The sequence below is a fragment of the Platalea leucorodia genome, assembly GCF_965183815.1.
Source record: "Platalea leucorodia genome assembly, chromosome: 17".
In the NCBI taxonomy this organism is placed as follows: Eukaryota; Metazoa; Chordata; class Aves; order Pelecaniformes; family Threskiornithidae; genus Platalea; species Platalea leucorodia.
The window spans coordinates 9,633,175-9,650,125 of NC_138839.1; positions in this window are offsets into that span (position 1 = coordinate 9,633,175).

Below are 16,951 nucleotides of genomic sequence, written 5' to 3' on the forward strand. Positions count from 1 at the left end.
CAGTTATATTGTCTGTTTGATGACCATTGTGGTGATTGACTGGTGTCATCAAAGGGCTGAAAATTTCCTGTGTCTCTCAGAAAATATCTCTTCTTCAGTCCAAGGGTTTTTCCAGGGGTCTTCAGGAGCCCATCTACCATGAACAAGATTCCTCACCTGGGTTTGCCAAAAGCATTATGTGCTAGAAAATGGCACCAGCCTGATACCAGGCCCTGTTTGTGATACCTGGGAAATGAGGGTCCACTTCTTTCCTAGGACACAAGAAGGAAACTGTGAAAAGAGCAAACAGCAATGTGGTTATGTCTTGGCTCCAAGGATTTCTGCAAAAGCAGTGGTCACACAAAGGATATCATAGCACTTAAGTATAGAAGCTGAAGCTTACTCCTGTGAGCAGGGCCTTATGAACATATACGGGTATATTCCAGCTGGACTCAGGTTTGTGACTATCTCAGTTTATAGGCAAGTGTGGCATTTAAGTACAGGAATGCACGGGAATCTTTATGTGTGTTTTGGGCAGGGTGTCTGTATGGATACGTACGCATTGCGTTTATGCAGGTATGAGGGAGGATGTTAAGGGAAAGTCCATTAGCCTGGGGAGCACTACATTTAGGACAGGTGCACCTGCAAGCAATCTGCAAAGCCACAGGTGCATTTTCTTCTTCCTTCTTGTGCTCACTCAATGCCAAGGCAGGCAGACAGATGATGTGTCATTAATGGCCAACACCATATCACTGTGATGGGAACAGTGTCAGGCACAAATGCGAGGCAGGGCAAGTACCACTGACTGAGGAGCCTCGGCTCCTGCAATACTGCTTCAAGTTTAGGAGAGTATTGTGATTGCAGTCCTAACTGGAGCCTGAAATAAAAGCAAGTAGAGGGTCAGGGAAAGGTAACTCTTACCTTAAAATGAATAGCTTAGCTGCAGAGTATGGCAATGGCTGTACAGCATGGCAATCTTGAAAGAAGTGCAAAAGAGTAAGCATACTAGCATAATCAAAGACCCTTCGAAGTGCATGTTCTCCCATACCATAACTGGTATTGGATTGGATCCTCTTGCATACTGACCTACTTCTGCTTCTTGTCCACACAGAGTCTTGAAAGCGGACATGTCTCAGAGAGGATGAGAAAGTAAATCTCTCTGCTTCCTTCTCCCTTGTTGTCTCTGTTTTCACTCTGTGTGCAGTTCTTCAGCTTCAGTTTTGAGTAGAGAGACCATCACTGAAGGCCTAGAAATCTATGATTCGCAAACTCGGTTCCCTGCCTTTTTTTTCAGACAATTTCAGTTCCCTGATAAGCGTATGAAATAATGTAAAACTTGCCTTACAGGCAGTCATGGTTGCTGCTGTATTGGTTTCCTCTGGACTTTGTAGGTGATATTACATTTCATACCTTGTACAACCTTGTATGTTCAAGTATTTAATCTGGGCTATAGCAACAGCAATAAACTGTATGCAAATTCTTGCTGGTGTCATGTGTGATCATGCCCAGAGGTATGTGTGCAGGCAGACAGGTTGCACTATGGCTGATTTCCTGTGGAGGTGCCTACACGCTGTCCTGGCATGCCTGACACAACAGTGCTTTCTGGGCTTTGAGCTAACAAGATGTAATGTCTGATTGCAAGATATTTGAGTGGTCTAACCCTGGTCTTTTTGAGTGAGGGCTAAGTGCCAGTTTGAGGCTGTTCTTGCTTTGGAACAAAAGAACAAAAGAACAAAAGAAGTAATTGTTTACCCATCAGCTACCTTTAAAAGCTTCCAAGAAAAATTATGATTTATATCCCATGTCACTCACTGGTCAGGATGAAACACCACACTGGACTGTCTTCATCTGTCTGATGGAGAGGTTAAGATGTTTTACTTTTCCGTCAGTAACGCAGACACTAACAGGTCTTTCCTTTCCTAGCGAGTCACCCTCAAACCTGTACACTAACACTTTTTGGTGCTCTTGTTCGTTCCCATAACAGTAAAGTACAGCTCTTTGCTATTCATAGCGTGAACCCACACCTGCAGTAAAGCTCATCTCACCAAACCTTGGGTCACCCTGGGAAGGTGAAGAAGAGCTTCCTGCACTGCCCCTTTGTGTGGGCAGGAGAGCGTCCTTACCTGGTATAGAGAGGAGAAAGGAAACCTTGGGACGCTTGTACAGAGGATTTGGGAGAGGCTGTGTGTGGCAGGCAAGTGGAGTTTTGGAGGACCCCAGCCATCCACGGAGAGCAGCCAGAGTTACAATGCTGAGTCAATGCTACAAACACAAAAGTCCGATTTCTTTCTGTCCTTTCATGCCTGACAGTATCCTAAGAAGAGCAGAACCAGCTTCTGTGACCTGATGTGACCTGACTCACGTTAGCAGGTGCTTTATACCAGCTTTACAGTTCTTTATAAACTTTCCATTTTAATACAGAATCTAAGTTACCATTCTGAGTATTTTTTTTAAGATTTGTGTATGCTTTTTGCTGAATTAAAAAATATCCCAAGGTTATTTCATCCATGTCAGAGACTGGCTCCAACAATAGGTAAAACAAACATGTACAAATCTACCCAGCTGCTCACTTTTCACAGAAGTGTGTGTTTTAAAAGGTCACTAGATGTGTCTGCAGCAGCTTATAGAAACAGTGTGCTTAAAAATGTTTTTATAAATAATCATCAGGGAACCAAACAAATAGAATATGCTTCATTAGCATTCCCAGCATCAAAAAGAGACAAGAACAAAACTTATTCATTGGTTCAGGAGACCAAATTCTGCTCTAAGGAGCACTGGTGAAACCACATAATATCATAATAGTGTCCCTGAAAACTGTATTTAGTCTACAAGTTAAAAGGCTCTAGGCCACTAAGAATGAGATTAATCTGGCAAAATATAAACAGCTACATCTGAGCTAGCCCCTTTAAACTCCTTTCTACTCATTGAGATTTAATGACTCTAGTCATTATAATGGATTCATCTCATCTTAAAGCACATATTTAGAATAAGTTGATGAATCACACTCTATGAGTGCCCAGCCTCCAGTTGGCTGAGAAGCACCCAAACCTTGCTATCACAAGCAAATCTTCAGTTAGAAGTGAAACACTCAGAATGTGCCTGCTAGGTAAGGGCAAGTTCCCAACTTGTTGCATCAACATTGTGCTGAAGACCTGAAGTTCACTGATTAGCAGGCCCAAAGCAGAACATGGTGATGTTTGTTTTGGTCCCATGCTAACATAACATTAGTGAAGACAACTTCTTCCCTTTTAGAAGAACTCCACCTTCAGGAATATTAGCTCAAGCAAGGATGATATCAAGCTTCAAGCTTCAACCTACATTTTGAAACCAGCAATTTATCCCTACATGCTTTTCTTTGTACTTCTCCTCAACCAGAGCAATGTGGCCCAGTTGTTTACTGGACAGCATCTTTGAAGAGCTTTTCTGTTTTGCTGATGGGAGTAAGATGATGTGTCTATCTGCCTGCAACCACCACCAGAGCAGGACCCAGAAAACAAGGATGAAGTCAGGCTAGCAAGGACTGGGCCTTGGTGTCAGTCTGAAAGTTTATTAAACACTAACTCCAGGATCCCTGTTTTCCTCCTCAGAAATGTATTGATGTTCTTGTCACAAAGGGATGTATTAAGCTCTTGTGATGTAAAGCATAAGCTTTTTGACTTTTCAGTTCCATAGGAGCTTGTAGGAGTTGTTTAAAAAGAAATGTCAGCATCCACCCTTTAAGAGAAGAGATTAAGAGAGCTGCTGGGTCAAAGCCAGTCACTGTCTCCTTCTCACCCATGTAGTGAATACCAACTTCACAGTTAGCAGGGAAGCTTCAATATATATTGCTATTAGGTGCGATTCTCACTCTAGATAAGGTCATGTATACTTCAAAATGCAAAGGCTAGAAGCATGTTTGCAAATTTAATCCTTTCTTGTCCATTCACTTCTGCCTTTATGAAGAGTCTGACATATCGTGACTTGGTTTACAGAGCTGCAGATCAGCAGTCACGAAGAAAATAGATGCCAGAAAATCTCCAACACTGTCTCCAGAGAAGTAAGGCAATCTCCATTTGCATTTAATAGGCATTTGTGCAGCCCAGCTGAGCATGAGCTGTTGGCTTAATGTGACAACATCTCTCTGTAGGGCTCATCCTTGCAGACATAACAGTAGTATATCACCAGCAAAGACAACTCGTGCTTTAGTCCACCAGGTAAAATCTTGTGTTTGCATGAAAGAGCTCTTAGTATCAGGCCTGTCTTACTTTTGGGCTCCTGATCTTATGACTGTGGAAGACACACTCTGTGGGCAGTTTCCAATACCAGTAAGAGACATAGCTATTATCCGAAGTCCAGTGTCATAATGTGAACACTGCATTCAAGTGAAAAGCATCTTGTAGTGGTGTCCCGGCCTTGCAGTGAATCCCAGGGGAGGGGGAGACTGCACACCCAGCTCAGCAGCAGAGCAGTAGCTGCTGGACTTGGCAGTAGCTATGGAAATGAGAGAAGAGGCTGTAGATGATACGACTGATGTCAGAACTCAAGTAGAAGAAGATCCTTGGCAGGATGTGGACACCCTGGAAGATGATGTGCACCAGGTGTGCCCAGAGGACACCAGAGCTCCACAGCAGCCTCTCTGCCTGAAACACCATCCGGCATGTCATGAACATCACTATCATGACACGTGCAGGCAAGAGGAATCAGGAAATGAGAGCGAGACAAAGTGTTAAACAAAAACAGAGCTCAGAAGCAGAGCGGGCTGGCTGAGAAACATTGTTAACAGCATCCCTCTGGACTGCCAGGGACCCTGGGCAAAAAGCTGCATCCTGTTAGGTGAGGGGTTGCTCCTTTGGGACATGCTGAAGTGCAGCTCAAACCATCTGATGCTATTTAATCAGGCATTTGGCTCGGTTTTCGTCTTGTGGAATATAATGACTGAAAAGTGTAACAAATTGGCCACAAAAGACCAGGCCACAATCACCCAGCAGGGACCGGAAAGCCTGGAGTGGGAGGGAGCAAGACAAAAGACTCCACATTCCCTAGAAAGAAAGAAGAGCTCTGCTAGCCTGATGCTAACATGAGATCTCAATATAGGGATAAAGGAAAATAGGTCTCAGGGTCTTCAGGTGATCCCCAATATTTCAAAAGTGAAAGCATAGGTAGCAACTTTGAGGACAAAGGAGATAAAAAATGGGTATTGGTGGAATATGGCGGTTGAGGTAGCCCTTGGTTAAAATCTCAGAATTAGGATATTGTTATTAAAAACCAGTTACCATTTTGTCCAATTACCAGATGGTCTTTAGATTATTAGACCAGCCTCAGGATACAGAGCATAGGTGGAGTGCTGCAGAATGCAGAGAAAATGCTTGTAGAGGAACAAAACTATTGGGCAGATAGTTGTGCTGGAGAAAGGACTGCAGGCATGTGGCCTCTCACTGAGTTATCCAGTGACCTGAGGATGAAACAGTTGGACTGAGACTTAGTTATGGTTATAGAAGGGGCTATAATAAAAGCTGATCACATCAGGCCCTGGTAGCTCCATAGATCTTCTCCTCTCCCTATTAAAATGCAAACAAGATGGAGAAAACCAGAAAACATTTTGCAATACTAAGTCAATATTCAAATTAAGAAAGTGCACGATAACAGTGAGAGTTACAAAAAAATTTTGAAAAGCCGTTTACATTTTCTCTTTAAATATCTTACTTAAAGCTGCTGTCACTGTGAAATGCAAGATCTCAACATACCCAAGAGATCATGTAGGTTCATGTATCTTCTCTTGCCTGCTTACACAACATTTTGTTGATCTTTTTTGCCTTCCACAGTTCCTGTGGGTATCTCCGTTGAGCTTGATATCTTCATATCTTCCTCTGCTTCTCCTTGGCTTCCTCAGAGACAGCTGCTCCTTGGTCAGACAGCAGTCAATTATCAGGCAGAGCACTGTGATAATGATCAAGGGGACAAAGAAGTCAATGGCAGTGATCTGGATAAGCAGTCTATGGATCTATGTAGTTTTCAGCACAAAGCATACGACAGATTCCTCTGTCTTCCCTAGAGAAGGAAGACAGAGATACATACCTTGGAAAGAGGTGATGGGGATGGCACAGATTAGATGTAATATTCCAAGTGCACTAATGGGCCAGCTGGCGTGAACGCTGATCATAACATATTTGGTTTGTCCCCAACACTGGATCAGATTGGCAATGGCTTTGTCCTGAAAACCACCAAGGACAAAGATTCCCTACTGGTCTGGTACCTGATCCCAAATTGCACCACCTTTTTCAGATGAAGCTTTTCCTGATGTCCAACCTGAACTTCCCTATACAATGTGGCTGTTGCTTCTTACATATTGTCTACTTCTACCAAAAAGGAATTGCATCTGTCCTCTTTGTAAATGCCCTTAAAATGTTTGTTAGCTGCTGTTAGCCACCACCATCCCTTCCTCTCAGCTGGACAAAACAGGCCTCGTAGGTCATGTGTCACTGGCCATCATCTTGATCATCCTCAGCTAGACCCTTTCCAGTCTCTCTACATCCTTTTTGAAATGGGGTCCTCACATCTTGATGTTGATAAGTGCAGTTCTAGTAGAATAGCCTGGGGCATCAGAAGCTCAGAGAGGATGATTTGACCAGTCTTATAAGTGTGTGGAAAGATGCTGCCATCTTAAAACTTTGTAACCAACTCTAATTGGCAAAACTGAGGTCATGGAGGGAGGAAGAAAAAATACTGAGGAGTGAAGCACTTCTTCTCAGATAGTTTTATTATCTGACACTTCTTAGGAGGGAGGGATTAATGATTACCACAGTTTCCACTAAACAGAGAAAAAAATAATAAGTCATCAGAAAAACATGTTTTGTTTTGTTTGAGGATTACAGTAAGAAAAAACAAAGGATCCAATCAAAAAAGGGCTGGAGGTACTGCAATGTTCACAGCAGCAAAGCTGAAATGCTGTGTCATGTCCTGAAGCCAATGCCCAAATTATGCATCCTCCAGTTGAAGCCAGTAGAGGTTCTAAAACTCTTGTTCTCAGCCTGGACAACTCTCTATCAGCATCTCTCTGTAACTTTGCTTCTGCACTCAGGTGCCAATGCCACAGTTCTCCTTTGAAACAAGGTGTTTTTTTCTCATTACAGCAATGAATCCAAGGAGCCTGAACACAGTTCTCTCAGATCAGTTCCCTGTTCACAAAGCATGACATTTTTGCCTGTCCTGGTCAATGCTGGACCCCTGGTAGCCAGGTGAACAGATCGCTACCAGTCAGAAGGTGAAGAATCATCAATACAGAAAGAGACTAGAAAGTCCCTAGCTCAGGCAGTTCAGTATTTTACCCAGTGACCACCTGTCGTGGTTTAACCTCAGCCAGCAACTAAGCACCACACAGCCGCTCGCTCACTCCCCCCCAGTGGGATGAGGGAGAGAATCAGACGAGTAAAAGTGAGAAAACTCATAGGTTGAGATAAAGACAGTTTAACGGGTAAAGCAAAAGCTGCGCGCGCAAGCAAAGCAAAGCAAGGAATTCATTCCCTCCTTCCCATGGGCAGGCAGGTGTTCAGCCATCCCCAGGAAAGCAAGGCTCCATCACGCGTAACGGTGACTTGGGAAGACAAACGCCATCACGCTGAACATCCCCCCCTTCCTTCTTCTTCCCCCAGCTTCTATACTGAACATGATGTCATATGGTATGGAATAGCCCTTGGGCCGGTCTGGGTCAGCCCCCCTGGCTGTGCTCCCTCCCAGCTTCTTGTGCACCTGGCAGAGCACGGGAAGCTGAAAAGCCCTTGGCTAGAGTAAACTCTACTCAGCAAGAACCAAAACATCAGGGTGTTATCAACATTATTCTCATCCTAAATCCAAAACACAGTACTATACCAGCTACTAAAAAGAAAATTAACCCTATCCCAGCTGAAACCAGGAAACCACCTAATGTGTCCCAGCTGGGAAGAAACAGCTTACTCAACTTTCCATCTATTTGTCTGCTTATTGCCCTCAACTTTCTGTCAGATTTCTCACTCCTTTTCAGACTCAGTGTAGTTGCTTTAGCTTCTCTTCACAACTGCCATCTCTGCACATAGGGATGACTTTTCTCCCATTCTCTTTTGCAGCTATGTCTCATTTATCCCCAACACTCACTTCTCAAGTTTCTCTGTCTTCTGGTTACTCCAGTACACAGAGTAGTCACCTTCCATACCTTTCTTCTCAGAGCCTAAAGTGGAGTATATCCCCCAAGCTCACATTATCCACACATTTTCCTGGAAAGCACGTTTTTCTCAACTTGCTGTACTCTGGCACACCCAGTCCATCCCCTCAAGGTAACAAGCAGACATAATTTTAATGGTAAAGGTAGAATTATTGCACAGACAGTGCTGGCATTGCCAGGCTGAGATACCATAATAGTAATCTCTAGCATTAGCCACAATGAAAAATTATTAAAAAAAAAAAAAAAAAAAGGATCTTTCATGCCCAAATACACTCAAGGACATCGCAGAACAGAAAAGAAAAAAAAAAAAAAATCACTTTCCTAACTGGAGAGGGGGATTCAAGGCCCTTTGGCAGACATATAAATGGGAATTGCAAGAATGCAACAATAGTTCAAGTATATGACTCAGTCACCAGCCGACACTGTGTGCTTAACCTGTAATTAAGAGTCTAATTATTTACTGTGGCCACCTGGGAAACTCACAGACCTGCGTCCTGACAGCCTGCAAGTTCCTGTTTTCTCATGCCACTGGAAGCCCACTACATACCTGAAGTCGCCTATCTTCAGAGCATTTGGCCACTGAGAGCTCTGGTCATTCATCCCAAATCAAAACACAAAGATCAGTAAGAGAGAGAGAAAGACTTACATATAAGAACAGTCCTCGTGCCTGTTGCTCCTGCCAAACTGCTTTTACCAGGTGTTTGGAAGGAAATTGGACAGAGCTTGCAAGTCTGGTCTGACCTGTGCCATGCAGCCTCTCACAGAGATATCATGCGTCCTTCCCTTTGCTTCGATTCTCAGCTTGGCAGTTCTTGGAGCAGTCTCTCTCTCCCGATTTCTGCACTTCTCCCTCATTCCCATGCTGTCCTCTTTATCACAGGTTTTGCATTGCACAGTGCCACAGCAGGAAAGCAGGAGGGAAATAGGGAGGGGAATGCCTCCATCCTACCCACTTGTGGTCTGGTAATAATTGCTCTCAGGCAGATGCCGGGCCTCCCCTGACAGCCGTTTCTTTTTCAGAACCCAATTATCAGACTCATGGTTTGATGCCAGCTCTTCCTGGAAGCTGCTCTGTCTGCTTTCATTTAGCTCACAATTTATTCCTCTAAGGAGTGATATTTCTGCTAGAGATGGGCAAGCACATTTTGTTTAATTTCAGTTCCACCTGAGAACCGTGGATTAGATGGCCTGATGCAATAGCATCCTGCTAACAAAAGGCTGTGGAAAAACATGGGAAGAGAGAAGTCAGCAGAAGGAAGAAATGAGCACAAGAGGGAGCTGAATGTAAAGGGATTCTGAGATGCTGCCTGGAATAAAAATGTCCAGTCACAATTTCCAATCACATTTAGCTAATTATTGAATATACTGATGAAGATGTAACAAAAGCAGTTGCTTAAACAGAAAATCTGAACAACAGGAGCAATGTGCTCCCAAACAGATAACTGAAACACATTGTGCTCTGCATTCACCCAAACTGTGGGTGAAACGATCTCTTGCTGACAACAGTAGGCCAATTCCAGAATGAAAAATGGGCTGTTTCTCACAACTTGTGTAAAAAACAGCCCCTAAGCTGCCATACCTCCTCCTGTAATAGCTGGTAAACTCTTCGCTGTGATAGTGTGCAATGCAGATTCTCCTAGGCCAACATGTTTGATTGCAGTTGTTTTGGGTTCAGTCTCATCATCCCTGAAACTGTGTTGACACTGTGCTTGTTGTAAGAGATAAACTCCCTCAGGGGTGTTATTCTGGTTCCCCCACCTGCCATTGCACTTCTGTGCTCCTTCCTTGTGAGTTTGCAGAAAAGCCTTTTATCACATAACTTAACACTGTCCATGTGTGTATGTGATCCCTGGTGGATGCCAGGAAAGCTGGGACAAACTGGGACAAAAATGACACACTCTCTCTGGATCACCTTACAGACTGAGAGGGGTTACTGGCTGGAGGTGTGGGACACATCGTAGGACACAGGGGAAGACCATTTGAGGATTGTACAAGACTTACTGTGGAATATTTAGGGGAGGTGGGGAAAAGGAGGAATCAAGGGAGTCTGGAGAGGAACAAACATGGAAAATAAAGGGATAAGGGAATTAAAGGAGCCTCCATCTTCCCTTTCTCTTGTCCAGTCTGGAAGATGTCAGCCCACAGTCTGGCCCCATCCCAGTGTCATCTGATGCCACAGAAAGTCCTGTATCTATGCTGAGTGGTTTCCTGACTGATCTGTACGAGTCAGGAACAGATGGGCTTCGTTGGTGTAATGCTCACTTTTTGCCATAGCAATGCATCCAAAAATGGGAGATGCCCACAAAGAAACGTGTGCACAGGCTCCTGGATGTCTCTTAGGATGGCAGTCTTCCTAGCGTTTTACAGCCAACATTAGTTGATCTATATATGGAGGGTGATTTAATTCTTCCAGGGGGCAGTGGTTTCAGCAACAAGATTGTTGTCCTCAGCCTTTTCTTGTATGTGCTTGAATGTCCTATTGTCCTGAGGTCCTTGCAAGATGTTTGGGGGATTTCCCAAGCATGATCCTCGGCAGTGGAAGCTGTGGTGCTGACAGCGATCAGGAGCTTATCTGTGATGTGAGTTCAAGGCTAAGCAGAGCATGAGCTTGTTCACAAAGTGCACATGACACTGACGAACTGGGAAGAGAATGAATATGAAAGAACACCTGTGGTGGAGAGCCATGGGCTTCTGGGGTAGCTAGGGCACCACAGTGTGCTCCTGCTGATGTGCAGCTGGGATTTAATCTGTCGCTCCAATAGCCTGGAACATGAGCAGTATGGAAGTAAGCCAGACCACACTACATGTCCTGGAAACCACCCAGTGCTCCCTGGTGCAGAAAGCAAATGCTCAAGATAGATAGTCATGGGTACAATCACCAATTACCCCCCCCCAACACAAGGGTAAGACTTATCAGACAATTTCTTTTATGTAACTAGAGTCCCTACGTGCTGATGTGCTGATTTTACACTATGTACCATCTGCAAGGATGCCCTCTGGAAGCCACTCAGAACAGTCAAAGCAATGATTAAAATGAACATACTTGCAGCACCTTTTTTCATCTATTTAAAAATGTATCATTGAGTTTTCCACCAACAGAGGAAAAGGGAGGGTGAAAGGGAGTAAAAAGAAGAAAGATAGATAAGTATTTGTACAAGAAGCTAAGAAAAGATACGGGAGAAAGGGATGGCAGTAAAAGCAGACTTTAAAGAAGCAGAGTCTGACGTGGTGAGCACATAGAGCTGCCTATGAGGACAGTAAAGATCCTGAAGACCTTTGCAGGGAAGACCTGGTGTCTGCAAAGTGCTCATGGTCATGACAGTTCTCTTTTTTGACATTCCTAGTGCTCTGCTGAAGGGGTTTTTGTTAAAAAAAAAAATTAAAAATGTGATTAGATTTGGGGCAAGCTTGCAGCAAATAGTCTTTTTAGATGCCATTGCTTATGTTGGTGCCTAAGTGCATTCAGAAACTTTTTGGTGAACTCTGGAAGTCAATAGCAATCTTTTCAGTGCTTCAACAGCACAACCATATAACACAATCCCTGTGCAAAATCTTCACTCGGTCACACAGACTCTATTCACCCAACAAGAAGTTGAAGGCTAATCTCTTCTCCTCCTCTTTCCCATTTCCATCCTGCCCTCAGAAATTGTTCAGGACTGTAGCTCCTCTCTAGGACGTTCTTTTCAAGGTAATAGACCATACAAATTCCTGGCCTGCTGGGGTAGTAGTAGCTGCTTGTTAGAAGGACTTCTATGCCCAGCTTTGGTGTAGACATTGAGGTCATCTAGAGAGACAAAACATTGCTTTTGTTACACAGCAGTTGAAGACTCTGGGATGTGAAGTTGTCCCAGCCCCAGCAGAGAATGGCAGGGTGATCTTGCACCACCTGGCAATGCAGGGTTGATATGTGAGAGGATTCATGTATACGTTGAAGACTTGCTTTTCTGCCACAGCTGACTGCAGCTTCTCCCTAAGAAATTGCTTCCCGTTTCAGTTACTATGAGGAAACCCTCATAACCTCATAATGCTCCGGCTTAGCCTTGACTGATTATTTTGTAATCTTTGCATATCAGCACTGAAGTGTTACATCAGGGAATCCATTGGGCCCAGTAGTTATATTTTTACAAAGACCTTTTCCCCACAAATAACATAACTAAGGATCCCAGGAAACTACTAAACAAACTAAAATCTGGCATACAATAAACAATTCAGCTTTAAAAAGCACACATAGTAATAAATGAACTAGAATAGACCCGATTCCAATCAACAAAGGAAGATTAGTGGAAGCAGTATGACCTTTGTAAAGCATCAAAATGTCCAGAAGTGCTGTATAAAACTGTCCAGCCAGCTTAATAAAAGCACTTCTGTTTTGCCTTGTTTGAACAATTAGATGATTTCTGAAGGGGACCATAGACCTCCTATATATTTTGTTTCAGAGAAATACCAAATCCATTCCTGTAAGTAAAGCCCTTAGCATTAATTAGGTCCAGTGCAGAGCAGCTGGGTTCTTGTGTGAGAAGAGATCAAGGCCACAAGGTAGACCATGGATTCGGCCTCCTGCTCAGAATTGAAGGGCACTTGGGTCAGGTCTCCCAGGTGAACAGGGCCATAATTTCTCAGCAGTTTGACAAGACCTTTCTAATTCATTGCTCTACCATGTACCTTCCCTGGCTTCTTCCCAACTGCCCAGGAAGATCCTGAGATGCTAAAAACCTGAAGAATTCAGTGGAGGGTGACCAGGATGATCATACCTGGATCTCAGGAACTATAAGGAGAGGTGGTGGGGGTCTGAGGTGAGTAAGTCAGAGGAAGAGGGCTGAAGGACTGATTTACTAGCAGCTACAGTTACTTGGAGGACAATTATGAAGAAGACCGAGGAAAACTAAGCGGTACCAGCCAGTACAACAAGGGGCAATAGCCACAAATTGTACCTTGGGAGGTTCAGAGTGGCTTTTAGGAAAAGCTCTCTCCCCAAATGCTTCTGCAGCTCTTCGACAGGTCACCAAAGAGGTGAGGTATTTCTACCTTTTGAGGTCTTCCATCCAATATTTGGATTGACAAAGCCTCAGCCACCCTGATCTAGTGTAGGGAGCACTCACCTTCTGTGAATGGGGGGTCCATCACCCACAGAAATTTCTGTCCTTCCAGTGGCCAGGTTGGATCAGCCCGACTTAGAATTGAAAGAAACAGTAGGAGCATTTCTAAACCACTGGGACTTGAACTTTCATGACAAGAATAAATGTGGTACAGGTAGATAAGGACTGTGATCCTCTGCTCAGATCTTCCACCAATCTGTTTTTTGGCTTTGGAGAATTTATTCACACTACATAAGTATTTCTTTCTGTGGAAAGGAGAGTCATTGAGTACATCTGAGCAATGCTACTCATCTCACACCAATATGAAAAATTACTGGCCGATACCCACTTCAGAACACGACATTTGGGCAATGCTTAGGACACGATCTCACAAACCTTCCTGGAATCAGAACAAACACTGCCCATGTGTTTTCCCTTCTGCAAGTAAGATTCAGCCTCTTAAAAAAAATGCCAGACACATCTGGGTTGAGTGGTTGGAGGCCTTTCAGTTGTTCTTGGCTGAAGATCTAGCTCCATATTTCAGGCAGTGTTGAAAGAGATCTTGCTATGCTCATGTCTTTACACTGGGAATCAAGGTCATCAGTACAAGCTCTAACACAAAGCTGCAGCAGAAGGAAGAGCTTTCTCCAGACACTGCCAGCAAAACAGTTTCTTCCCTAATAGATAGGTGTATGTTTTGTCAGATACCCGCTACCCCATCCTTTTCTCTTTGTAATTCATGTGATGTTGTGAAATGCCAGTCAGGCATTAACTGGAATGGAACTGCACTGGGCTTATGGCAGAATTGTCAGTTTTATTAGATGAATTTTGTAAAAAAGAGTTTAATAATAAGCAATTTATTTCGATTGTCTCTGAGGCATTTTTACTAGCTCATGACTATTTTTTTTCTAGTATTCACTGTGGATATAGGGTAAATTTTGACATTTCTGGCAAAGGCAGACATTTCCGTAAAATTTCTTAATTGAAAAATTAAGCAGGCAAAATACAGGATTCTTGAGTAACAGAACAGATTTGTTACCGCTCCCTGTACCTGAAATACTGGCAAATTAATTTCTACAGTTAGATTTCTGGCAAGGTGGCTGTGCAGTCACAATAAATACAGTAGCATTGTGGGTTAATCAGCTCACTTTAGGACATCTTGCTTTTGGAACTGCGTTCATGATCATAGTAGTACAACATCTTCAGCTGTCAGTTATCTTTCATACAGGATTTTTTTTACAGTTTTGACTCATGTCTTTTTAAAGATTTGTAACTCAGCTTAGCACCTAGGAAGGTACTCACAAGCCAGTTTTCCCCCCTCCCCCCCTCCCGACAAACCTTAACAATCATCTCACTTACATCAGTTCTAGAGGTACTGCACATTTGAACCATATAACTCAACAAAATGGCACAAGGTGGAAGTGTCGTTGCACCAGGCACAGATATCCTCAGAGAGACCATTTAGATGGCAAGAGGTCTCTTTATATTTTTATGGCAAGCATAAATCTGGGGAGTTAGAGAGGCTGTCAACAGTGAGCTTTCCCACAAAACCTTTCCTGAGCTCCCCCACCCCAGGCGGATAGCTGCCCACAGTATTTCATGGTCAGGTTGGAGGTCCTGTGGGAGAGAAGTGAGGAAGAGGAGGAGAAAGGAAAAGTAGTGTGTGCTCCTTGTGGAATCCCAAACAAGTTATACAAGGTAGCTTTATTGTGAGGAATCCTTTGATTATATATCTGGCAAGGTTCAATTTTTGTGTTTTGCACGTGCAAAAAAAAAAAAAAAAACAACTGGATGTTTTACAGTAATGTCTTTCCTATTTATATATTACAATATTACAATAGAAATTCATGTGCCATCTATGCTGATTTCTTAGCAATATTAGAAAAGAGTAGGTGCTGAGGCAATGAAGCCACACCTACTAAAATGGGAAGAGATTTCAATCACATTGCTTAAAGATGTAGTTTTCTTTTTTTGTTTAGGCTGCATTTTGCTAATGCTTATTTTATTTGAACAACTGGGAAGCATTTCCTGATGAATCAATGGTCCTTACTTTTTATTTGGAAACTGAGAACAAACCCAAGTTCTTTCTACACTGTGAGATACCATAGTAAATACATTTTAAAAATTATTTTGTATGTGGATGTAAATGCATATAAAAATGTAAATTCATGTAAATAGATGTAAATATAGTCTCTTGAAGACAAAGAAATTGCCTATTAAGGTGTTTGGGGGTTGGGGTTTTTTTGGATGAATATGATATAAGCATTTCTTTGCTCATTTCAGAGATAATCCAACAGCATGTTCTGGCTAGAATTCCCAGAATGTTCCACTTGTGATTTCACTTCTGGTCTCACAATCACAATTTCAGAAATCCTTGTAAACTCACTATGAGAACTACCCCTTAGGCTGCAGGTAGACAAGAAAAGCAGTGTTATCTCCAGGCTTAATCTCTCCCGTTTTTATGCACGAACTGGCAAGGAAGTGGAACATAGTCCTGCCTGTGGCATGCTGTGCTACACATGTGGTAGGATACGGGCTGGCTGCAGTGTCCCACACTCCTGTATCCATCCCCATCATGCATTTTAGGTGAGCAGGAACTTGTTCCACTGTGGTCTTCCCTCGCCTGGTCTCCAGGACAGGGAACTAGCAGGCTGTGGTGCTCTCCCTAACTGTGCTAGAAACCAAAACAACATAGAAAGCACTGCTTAATGTGTTTAAGAGCTTTTCACCCCAACAAGAAAGGGAAAATTCACTGAGAAAAAGAGGCACTTCTGCTTTAAAAGAAGTTAGAGCATTTGTGTTCCCATTCAGGCTCATCTTTTTGCCCCAGGAAAAAGTTCCTTGTGGAAAGAGGGAGAAGTCCCTCCATGACCAACATCTTCGGAGGTCCCCAAGTCAGCAGCACTTCATCTCTGTCAAGGAGACTCGACTAGTGTGTGAAACATAAGGGGAAAGGAAAGGTCTGGGAATCTTTGCCAGAACGTGAACCTGCATGAAGGAAACTCCCAACTCCATAAACTCCAGCTATAAACCTCAAGGTCAAGGGAGGAGGAAAAGGGTATAAAGCATACACTATTAACTGTTAATCTGGCTGCAGGGCATGAAGAAAGGCTCCTTTGAGATGAAGCAAAGGTATGTGCCTCAAGGGATTAATGGAGAAGTGTTCGTGTCAGACACAAGGAGGCTGGGAATTTGCAGAAAGATTTCCCTTTTCCCAGGCAACCCGAGTAGACAGTAAAACTGATCCAAACTGATCAGCCTTGAAAGTTTTGTATGATGCAAGAAAAGACTGGTAAGTGTGCCTGTCAACTCAGGGAGCTATATGTGGCCTGCTGTGGTTTAGAGGAGACCTGTGGGTTAACTGCTTTGCATACCAGTGGCTAAAATATATACATGGCCATGTACTTATCTTCTCTTGCCTACTGTAACTTGTTTTTTTAGTAGTACCCTACATTACCTTAATATTTTACCCACTAGCTTTTCAACACAACATTTCTCATTTCCCCCTGCCTGAAAAAAGGGGTTAGCCATGTTTCTCTTCTGTCTGGCACAGAGTTTGGTGAGGTTTGGCACAGGGGGTTGTGAGGTTGTATTCAACAAAGTTTTGAGAACACTTGGTAAAGAAGATTTGAACATATCAGAGATGCTGATATACCTGATGCATTCTTCAGTGTGTGCAGTGACCCACCCTGGCCCAACTCTGCTCTGAACTGATGTTTCTGAG